The sequence below is a fragment of the Apodemus sylvaticus genome, chromosome 9, assembly GCF_947179515.1.
Source record: "Apodemus sylvaticus chromosome 9, mApoSyl1.1, whole genome shotgun sequence".
Taxonomy (NCBI): Eukaryota; Metazoa; Chordata; class Mammalia; order Rodentia; family Muridae; genus Apodemus; species Apodemus sylvaticus.
The window spans coordinates 102,858,963-102,870,854 of NC_067480.1; positions in this window are offsets into that span (position 1 = coordinate 102,858,963).

The window sequence follows — 11,892 nt, forward strand, 5'->3', positions numbered from 1 at the left end:
GTTAGACAAATATTTTATGTTTAGAAAATGAGATTTCTGATAAATATAGAATATGCTCTCAACCAAATGAATATTGTAAGGAGACAATGAACTTTTTCTTCTGACATTTCATCTAAAATCAACAAAACGACATTCATTTCCTGTGCTGTATTTTTTTTTTTATTCCTGATTGAAACCACCACAAAGCAGCCTCCCTTTTTTTTTTCCTTTGAAGAGAGAGCCACAAAGTCTGATGGGTATTTCATGAAGGAAAAACAACAACAATTGATTCACTCGATCAAAGCCTGTCATGTAACAGCTGAGCCCTGGCACCACCAACAACAAACAACAAATGTGCCAAAGACAGCAAGATGCATTAGAGGGATAAAGCTCAGCTTCCTTCATGCTGGAGTACCCACTCAAACAGATGAAGAGAGGGCAGGGATGCTGCCTGAATACGGTGGATGCTGAGAAGGCAGAAGCGACACAGGGCAGTAATTGAGAAAGTAGATTTCGTCCCAGACCCTCTGAGACAGGGCAGCAGCGATGAATCTTTTGACTCTGACACTTGGGAATGATTCATTCTTCTCATCAGGCCCTTTAATTGCCATTTGTCCATGCTGAGAAATCTCCTGCAACAAAGAACTATTTCCGTGTTCTCCATAGGGAGGGGGTGGCTAAACAGAGACAACATTAGCACTTGTACATTGCAAAGCTCTGACTCGCCACTGGCAAATTATTCCTCATTGTTGTCACGAATTACAGTAGCTCTATCAAAAGGCCAGACTGCAATTTATAGGATAGTTAGGCAGATCCTGCCTTACATCATTGCAGAGGGAGTTACTCATGTGCTGAGGCTAACTGTGCTATGACTAAGCCGAGAATGGCATGTTTTAAACACAGATCAGGGGCTTGGTGGCTAGCCTCTCGGTTCCCAGATGTAGGGCAGCCAGAAGTTTCACTCCTCCAATCTATAACCAAGAATCATCCAGGATTTACAGAAATGATACTCAAAGTAGGCATTTACAGACTTCGCAGAGCAGAAATGTCCTTATCACAGAAGGTCCAGTGCAACTTCCCCTCCATGCTTGCTTCCTCTACCATTCCAGTTAAGAGGGAAGAGCAGTATGGTAATAAGACCTGAGAAAGCCCGAGACTGAAACAACTGTTGTTAACGGACTCTATGTCAGTGACAAGGAGGGAAATGCTCATCAACAGTCAACACTGCTCTGTACCATATTAAGGAACAACTAAACCAAATAATTTCCTCCTGACTGGCATGGATATTAAGCCTGAGATAAATACTTGGGCACACCCTAATGCCAGAGAGACCCGCAAACATATTCTGCTTTTGAGGCTTCCACAGTTTTATGTCAACAAGGACAGCAGATCTCAAACTGTTACCTACAGACATGCTCTGTCATTGTCTGATATAAGATAATAAGGAACTGGACATTAAGGTTTCATTGCTGTGAACAGACGCCATGGCCAAAGCAACTCTTATAAAGGACATTTAACCAAGGCTTACAGTTTCAGAGGTTCAGTCCATTGTTATCATGGTGGAAACATGGAAGCTTGCAAGCAGAAATGGTCCTGGAGAAGCACAGAATTCTACATCTTGATCCACAGGCAAAAAAAGCAGACTGTCTTCCCCACACAGCCAGGAGTGGACTGCAATACACACTGGGCAGAACCTAAGCATAGAAGACTTCAAAGCCCACCCTACAGTGACAAACTTCCTCCAACAAGGCACACCTCCTAATAGGGCCACTTCTCATGAGCCAATCATTCAAATGCATGATTCTATGGGCCAAACCTATTCAAACTACCACACCTTCCTTATTGGGTTCATAGTGGGCAGATGATGAAAGTAATGGTATAATTCCTGACCTCTTAGACTGTTAGTGGACGTAGTTTGGGAAAAGTCAATGTAGGAGAGGAGATTTTTGTCCTTAATGAATCACTAATATGAATTTTGCAAAATTAAACTTAAATTTACTTCTTTTTAAATTATTTATATAATAAAAGATATCAAAAAATGTTTTATTCCATACAAAAATGGTCATCTGAGGAAAAGCATGAGTGATTATTTGTGCTATAATGTGAACAAACAGAGCAGATGTGTCAGTAGATGCTGAAGTCAATAGATGAGGCCATAGATGGGCCATCCATTAACTAACATTTCTTGACATCAGTATTGCTTTCTTGCTAAACATTAGTGCTGTTTCCAAGCTAGATCTGGCTGACTTCCAGTCACTCTTCTTTTATAATAAGAGCTTATCGCCATAGTAATTCACAATTCAAACTGTGTAACTCAGTAGTTTTTACTGTCTGTACGGCATTGCGCAGTCATCACCAGAGTCCGCATTACAATATTCCTGCCATGTGGGAACCTCTATGGTCATCTTCTGTCATCCTCCACTGCCTCCCAAACTCCTTGTCTCTGAGCAACCATTAGGCTAAATGTTTCTACAAAATTTGTCTACTCAGAATATTTTAGATACATGGAATGATAGGATAAGTGATTTTTGTCGCTTTTTCCACTCAACATTTTGATGTTTATTTATATTATATCAATATTACTTTCCTGTTTCCCATAATGTTTTATTAAACGGATATAGTACATTCATTTATTCATACTTATTTTACTTGTTCATAAGTAATGGATACTTGGTTGCTTCTAATTAGAGGCTATTATTAATAACACTGTAAACAACTGTTCATCAAAATTTCCATATGTAATCTGCTTTTATTTTCTCATGGGCATATGTGCCAGAACAAACTAGATGTTTGATCTTTTTATTAATCAACTGCCAGAATAATTTCCAAGCAGCCATTCACTCACTCTGAAATTTTCAGAATTCATTCATTCCCTCGTATAGTAAATATTTATTGAAAATCTAGCATGCACATTTCTTCATTGGTGATACACCAGTGGGTAAATAAGGTATAGTCTCTACCATAATTTAGGGAAAATCTACCACACAAAAAACGACAGGTTAATTGCTGAGATGACAAGAACAATGATGGAGAAATACAAGTCATAGAGCTGGGTGTCAGGAAAGCAGCCTATTCAGATGCCTACTTGACCTTCTGTAAGAGGGACGAAATATATGGAGTGAGCTTAAAGTGAAGGGGTCATTGCAACTAATTTGACAAAGAGAGCTCAGTACAAAGGAAAAAATCATATGAAATCCTGACAATAACAAGAAACATATTCTGTTGGAGAAACCTCGAGTAACTAAGTGCAACAGGAAAGTGTATGCAGGGAAACATGAAAGAGGTAAAAGTATAAGCATGGAGGTAAACAAGGTTCACAGAGGTGGGGTGATGCTAAATAGAGCAGCAACACAATTTTTATTCCAATATCTATTTGTCTTCTTATTTCTATTTGGACAATGAATGGGAATAAAACAAATCTAGAGTCTTTAAATCAAGCCAATGTATATAGACAAAGATAACCAAGAAGTTATGGTGGCCTGAACTACACCAGTGGTTGTAGCTCTCAAGGCAATAAATGGTTCCAAAAAAGAGATAATAAAATAATAAAATAAAATAATAAAACCATCAAGACTTGTTGATTGGGATGTGAGGAGTTAGAAAAAGCAAGGTGTACTATTTGCTTTTTTTATGGAAGAAAGTGGCTTCCATAGAACGAGTTGGGTAGAGTTCCTTCTGTTTCTATTTTGTGGAATAGTTTGAAGAGTATTGGTGTTAGGTCTTCTATGAAGGTCTGGTAGAATTCTGCACTGAAGCCATCTGGCCCTGTGCTTTTTTTGGTTGGGAAACTTTCTATGACCCTTTTTATTTCTTCAGGTGTTATGGGACTGTTTAGTTGATCTATTTGATCCTGATTTAGTTTTGGTGTCGTATATCTGTCTAGGAAACTGTCCATTTCCTCCAGATTCTCCAGTTGTGTTGGGTACAGGCTTTTGTAGTAGGATCTAATAATTTTTTGAATTTCCTCAGTTTCTGTTGTTATATCTCCCTTTTCATTTCTAAGTTTGTTAATCTGGATACTGTGTCTGTGCCCTTTGGTTAGTCTGGCTAAGGGTTTATCTATCTTGTTGATTTTCTCAAAGAACCAGCTCCTGGTTTTGTTGATTCTTTGTATGGTTCTCTTTGTTTCTACTTGATTGATTTCGGCCCTTTGTTTGATGATTTCCTGCCTTCTACTCCTCCTGGGTGAAATAGTTTCTTTTTGTTCCAGGGCTTTCAGGTGTGTCATTAAGCTGCTAGTGTATGCTCTCTCCATTTTCTTTTTGGAGGCACTCAGGGCTATGAGTTTTCCTCTTAGCACTGCTTTCATTGTGTCCCATAGATTTGGGTATGTTGTGTCTTCATTTTCATTAAGTTCTAAAAAGTCTTTAATTTCTTTCTTTATTTCTTCCTTGACCAAGGTATCATTCAGTAGACTATTGTTTATTTTGGCTGATAATTTCAGAGAGCTATGACTGACTCCATCATGGTGGGAAAGATACGGGCGGCAGGCATGGAAACAGGAACAAGAAGTTAAGAGAACACATCTTTAACAGCAAACACGAAGCAGAGAATGAACTGGAATAGGGTGAGGGTATAAATTCTCAAATCTCACCCCCAGTGACATACTTCCTCCAGAAAGGTAACACGAGCTCACCAAGTGGTACCACTCACTGAAGACCAGGTATTCAAATCTGTCACCCTATGGGGTTCATTTCTCATTTAAACTACCATATTCTACTTCCTGGCCACCATAATGAAAAAAATGCGTGCAGTCCAACTTTAAAAGTCCCCATAGTCATTTTGTCTAAACACTGTTTGAAAGTTCAAACCCTCTTCTGAGACTCAAAGCAACCTCTTAACTGTAAACCTCTGTAAAATAAAAAATCAAGTAATCTAAGATACAATGTTGTAAAATATGTGTTATCGTTCCAGAGAGGAAGAATGGGGCACTGTGAGGAAATATTGGACCAAAGCGATATTAACACCCTGCAGGAAAACTCCAGCTCCTGAAACTCCATATCCAATATCTGGACATGGGTTTCAAAGCCGGACGGCTCCACTCCTCCGGCTTTGCTACCTACAACATCCATCTCCTTCTTGGACTGGTTCCATTCTCTACAGGCAGCTCTCCTTTGCAGAGTCTCACAACTCTGGCTTCTCCAACACTTTAGGGTTGCTACTCCAACCCTGACTTCACCTTCACAGCTTCTCATAATGGTCTGTCATGACGCCCTGCTGTCTCAGGACCTTCACTTGGGGATCCCTTTAAAATACACTGTCTGTTTCAGTGGTTCTACAAATCCATGGTGGAAAAAAATCCACAATCCTCTTATTTGTCCATTGTCTGTCCCTCCAAAGTCAGGACTGCGTAAATGAGACTGTCAAACTGGAAAAGACCCTCGCCCTCTTGAGTCACATTACCAGAAGTGTTTTATACAGTTGTTTTCTACAAGCAGAACTTTCCTTGGGCTTTCTCCTTGCAATGTTAGACACTTGGCTGGGTGGGGTCTTGTCCTCAGGGTGCCTTTCTTACTGTTCCAGTACAGAGCAGAAGGCCTCTCTCTAATCTTAACAGTTACAGCATCTCCTTCATCACAAACCTTAGCCATAATATTAAGCTTCTTGATGTCCTTTTCCAGGACTTTTGTATTTGTTTCTTGTTTTGGGTGTTTTGTTGTTGTTGTTTGTTTTGTTTGTTTGTTTCATCATAGACCTACAGAAACATTATCAGTGATAACCATGTCATGGACTTAATGTTACGCCATCTTGAAATTTCCTCCACCCAAATCTTAGTTTATTAATTTTTATTTCAACATCACATAAATGGTCAGGATATAAGGCAGAAAACAGACAAGTTTCTTGTCAAAATATCATACAAAAGAAATGTCATTTTCAAAAGGAAATATCACATGACACAACTGAGTCTCCAAAGAAACCAGAAATTCCACTTCATCCACAATATAAACTGAAAGAAGAAAATCACATGATCATCTCATTAGATGCTGAAAAATGTTTTGACAAAATGCAACACTACTTCATGTTCGTGTTAAGTGTTATAGATATCAGGGATACAAGATGCATACCTAAACATAATAAAAGCAATATACAGCAAGCCAATAGCCAACATCAAATTAAATGGAGAAAAATTTAAAGTAATTCCACTAAAATTGGAGACTAGACAAGGCTGCCCACTCTTGCCCTATATACTCAATATAATACTTAAAGTTCTAGCTAGAGCAATAAGACAACAAAAGGAGATCAAGGGGATTCAATTTGGAAAGGGAGAAACCAAAATATCCCTATCTATGGATGATATGATAGTATATATAAATTACCCCAAAAAAATCTACCAGAGAACTCCTACAGCTGACAAACATCTTCAGAAAAGTGGCTGTATACAAAATTAACTAAAAAAATTAGCATAATCAGTATCCCTCCTTTATACAAATGATAAATGTTCCAAGAAAGAAATTAAGGAAACAGCGTGCTTTACAACTGCCAGAAATAATATAAAGTACATAGTTGTGACTCTAACCAAGCAACTGAAAGATCTGTATTGCATTTCATGTACCTGAAGAAAGAAATTGAAGAAGGTATAAGAATATGGGACAATCTCCAATGCTCATGGATCAATAGGATTAACATAGTGAAAATGGCCATCACACCAAAAGCAATCTACAGATTCAATACAATCCCCATCAAAATTCCAACACAATTTTATAGACCTTGAAAGAGTAATTCTCAACTTCATATGGAGAAACCAAAAATCCAGTATAGCTAAAATAATCCTGAACAATAAAAGATCTTCTGGAGGTATCACCATCCCTGACCTCAAGCTGTAAGAGCAATAGTAATAAAATACTGCATGGTATTGGTATAGGAAAAGACCAGTTGTTCAATGGAATCAAATGGAAGACCCTGAAATAAACCCACACCCCTATGGATACTTGATTTTTGACAAAGAATTCAAAACTATACAATGGAAAAAAGAAGGCATCTTCAAGAAGTGGTATTGGTCTAACTGGATGTCAGCATGTTGAGGAATGCAAATAGAACCATATCTATCAGCCTGCACAAAACATAAGTCCAAGTAAATCAAAGACCTCAACACAAAACAAGATACATTAAATCTAATAGAGGAGAAAGTGGGAAATAGCATTGGACACATCAGTACAGGAGAGAGTTTCTTGAACAGAACCAATGGGTCAGGCTCTAACATCATCAATTAATAAATGGGACCTCATGAAACTGAAAAGGTTCTGTAAGATAAAAGATACTGTCAATAGGACAAAACAGCAGCCTATAGAATGGGAAAAGATCTTCAGTAGCCCTACATCTGCAAAGAGATAATAACCAAAATATATAAAGAACTCAATGACAAAAAGCTATTAATCAAAATATATAAAGAACTCAAGAAGTTAGACTCCAAAGAAATAAACAACCCAATTAAAAATGGGGTACAGAGCTAAACAGAATTCTCAACAAAGGCCACTTAAATTGCCAAAAAGCACTTAAAGAAATGTCAACCTCTTTAGTCATCAGGGAAATGCAAATCAAAGGAACCCTGAGACTCCAACTTACACCCATCAGAATGGCTAAGATAAAAACCTCAAGTAACAACACCTTTTGGCAAGGATGTGTAGAAAGGGGATCACTCATCAACTGCTGGTGGGAGTATATACTTACATAACCGCTCTGGAAATCAATCTGATTGGTTTTTCAGAAAACTGGAAATAGTTCTTGATGAAGACCCTGTGATACCATTCCTGGGCATATACACAAAAGACGCTTCACCAAACCACAAGGGCAAGTGCTCCACTATATTTATAGCAACTTTGTTGTAACAGCCAGAAGCTGGAAGCAACACAGATGCCTAATAGATATGGATACATAAAATGTGATTAATTTATACAATGGAATATTCAGGTATTAAAAACAAGGGCATCATGGATTTTGCAGGCAAATGGAATACATGGTATGTATTCCAATATAAGTAGATACTAGCCATAAAGTATAGAATACCTAGGATACACTCCTCAGACCCAAAGAAGCTAAACAAGAAGGAATGCCCAAGCAAGGATGCTCAAATCCCACTTAGAAGAGTGAATAAAACAGTCATAGGAGGCAGACAGAGGGAGGGAAGTGAATGGGAGATGGGATAGGGAGGAGCACTGGGGAGTTCTGGGATGAAGCATGGGGAGGGATAGAAGAGAAGGGCCAAGGACCAGGAGAATGAGTGGAAACCTGCTGCTTCCTGGGATGGGGGTTTGGATCCTGGGATTGGGGAGGCTCCCAGAAGTCAATGGGGGTGACCTTTGCCAAGATGCCTAACATTGAGGACATGGAACATGAAAAGGCCTCCACCTGTAGCCAAGCAGAGCCCCCAGTGGAGGGTAAAGGACACCTACCCACCCACAAAACTTTCCACCCAAAATTTTTTCTGTCTACGAGAAATGCAGGGGAAAGGATGGAGGAGAGACTGAAGGATGGTCAATCAATACCTGGACCAACTTAAAACTCATCTCATGGGTAATCACCAATCAGTGACTCTATCAATGATACTCTGTTAAGCTTTCAGACAGAAGCATAGCATAACTGTCCTCTAAGAGGCTCCACTCAGTAGCTGACTGAAACAGATTTAGAGAACTATAGCTTTATGGCTAATATCTACTAAACATTGGATAGAGTTCAGGGAGTTTTTTGGAAGAGTCAGGGGAAAGATTTGGGAAAGGTGATAGGAAATCCACAGGAATACCAACAGAGTTAACTAACCTGGACCCTTGGGGGCTCTCAGAGACTAAACCACCAACCAAAAGACATATATGGGCTGGACCTACCCAGCCCCAAGTAATGTAGAAGTGGTGCATTTCAGTCTTCATGCAGGTCCTGCAATAACTAGCACAGGGGTTGTCCCTAAAACTATTGCCTGTCTTTGGAATCCACTCCCCAAATTGGGCTGCCTTGTCTGCCTGCACTGAGAGAGAATATGCCTAGCCCTCGCTGCAGAGACATAATGCACCAGGGTGGGAAGATACTCAGGGGGTGGAAGGGGGCTGTCAGGTCCCCACCCTCTCAGAAGATAAGGAAAGGGAGGGATGTGGGGAGGGACTGTTTGAGAGGGAATCTCACAGAGGGGGCACTGATAAGGATGTAAAGGTAACTAATTAATTAATTAATTAATTGGGGAAACCAGTGGTCCCTCTTTCCTTGTATCAATTTATGTATTCGTTACTTTTCTGTTGCTGTGATAAAATATCAGAACCAAAAATAGCAAATGGAAGAAAGTGTTTCTTTTGGCTTATTGTTCCAGAGAGATAAAGGACCATTAGGATATGGGAGGCATGGCAGCAAGAAACAGACATGGTGCAAAAGACAGAAGCTGAAATCACACCTTTAACCAGAATCACAAAGCAGAGAGAGAGAGGAAACACTAGAGAACTAGAAGTAAACTTGAGACTATAAACTCTTTTATTTATTTATTCAATGTATTCTCTATTTACATTTCAAATGATTTCCCCTTTTCTGGGTCCCCACTCCCCGCAAGCCCCATAAGCCCTCTTCCCTCCCACTGTCCCTCCATCTACTCCTTCCTATTTTCCTGTTCTGGTATTCCCCTAAACTGTTGCACTGAGTCTTTCCAGAACCAGTGGCCACTCCTCCATTCTTTTTGGACATCATTTAATATGTGGATTATTTCTTGGGTACTCAAAGTTTCTAGGTTAATATCCACTTATTAGTGAGTGCATACCATGATTGATCTTTTTGAGACTGGGTTACCTCACTTAGTATGATGTTCTCCAGCTCCATCCATTTGTCTAAGAATTTCATGAATTCATTGTTTCTAATGGTTGAATAGTACTCCGTTGTGTAAATATACAACATTTTTTGTATCCGTCCCTCCGTTGAGGGACACCTGGGTTCTTTCCAGCTTCTGGCTACTACAAATAGGGGTGTTACGAACAGAGTGGAGCATGTGCCCTTATTGCATTCTGGGGAATCCTCTGGGTATATGCCCAGGAGTGGTATAGCAGGGTCCTCTGGAAGTGTCACGCCCAGTTTTCTGAGGAACCTCCAGACTGATTTCCAAAGTGGTTGCACTTTCTTACAATCCCACCAGCAGTGGAGGAGTGTTCCTCTTTCTCCACATCCTCGCCAACACCTGCTGTCTCCAGAGTTTTTGACCTTAGCCATTCTGACTGGTGTGAGGTGAAATCTCAGGGTTGTTTTGATTTAAACTCTTAAAGCCAGCCCCAGTACTGACTGCACCACAGCACCACCAAAAGGTGACTAAATGTTCAAGTGTGAGAACCTATGGAGAACATTTCTCATTCGAAGCAACACAAAAGGGATCAAGTGAATACAGGTAACGAGTCTCAGTAAAAACTCTGGCACTCGGTCTCCAATTAGTCTCCCTCATTAGCAGTATACATTGCAGCTCATTGTTAAGGGAGCTGAGCACACTCTGAATGAAGCTACCCAGATGCAGTCTCTGATAACCTTAGACCATATCTATCTGCTTTTCTGTGTAGTTGGTATTGCTCTTTATTTATGTCAACTATATGACTGTATATTGTGTCCATTGAGTCTTCCATGAAGAATACAGGACCCTGGACTGATTATGAGGACCCCCTCTACCCAAAAGAGATTTTGTATATATGTTTAAGAGATTTGAGATGAGGAGATTATCTCTGTGACTCTGTATGAATCCAATGGGACCAAAACAAATAACAGAGTGCTAATATTATTTATAGAGAAATGGGCTATGGTCCAAGGAATGCAGGTACCTTTGGAAGCTAGAAAAGGTAAGAAACTGGATCCTTCCCTAATGCCTCAAGGAAAAATCCTACCACCATCTTGACTTTAGCCTGTGGACTCCACTGGAACTTCTGGTCTCCAGATATAAATTAGCAAATCTGAGTAATTCAAACTCATTTAACTTGTGATTTGGGCAGGAGAGAAGGGTACGGAGCATTGAACCAAGGGCCTTTGTAAGTACAAAGATGGTATTTTACCATCCTGTCCATTATGGTAATTGTCACACCAATGGTAGGAAACTCATATAGAGACACTCAAGAGCCAGTGAATTTGATGGACAATATATATATATGCATTGGACTTCCCAGATATTTTAGTTACAAGCATTAACTACTTGGTATTATCCAGTTAATGACAGCTCTTCTGTTTATCAAAGATCATGGCAACATTTATGAATAAATAGGAAGTAATATTTGAAAGGATATTTTCTAGTTTGAAGAGTGCAAAGCAAAACTGACTTGATGGATATTTTGCATGTTGAATCACATGTAACAATGTTATGCAATACACTTATTATTTAGGAAGCAAATCCTTAACTAAAAGTCATAATCTCCCACTCTAATGATGACATTAAAATTGGGTGGAGGACTAGGGAAACACTCTAGCTGGCATTTTAGTCTGGTAAGTCTTCTTGAAATAAACTAGAAGGTAACATGACATTAATTACTGTCAGACATGGGTAATTAATGGACTAGTCAATAACTGATAAAAAAAAAAAAACCTTCTACTACCAGAAATACAGGTGTCTCTTCAATGAAAAAGGCTAAGTCAGACAACTCAACAGCCTTTAATTTCACAGTCTGTAATTCTTCATAAAGCTTTTAAAGATCAATCATGTCCTATCAATGTTAGATCCGAGAAAACTAAGTAATTTATATACAAATACCCTCACACATGGAACAATTGTTGATTGAGCAACTTAGATTTATTCAATATAAACTCCAGAGATTATACTAGGAAGAAATTTTTACTTACAATCTTCTCTAGGCTTACATACACTTCCTTGTTTTGTAAGTCACCAGGAGACAGGAGACACAACTTTTATTTCTGAGGTAATTAAACATAGTAGTTTAAAGCATTGATTCAAATATTTCTAGAAGTTTTAAGTAATACCAT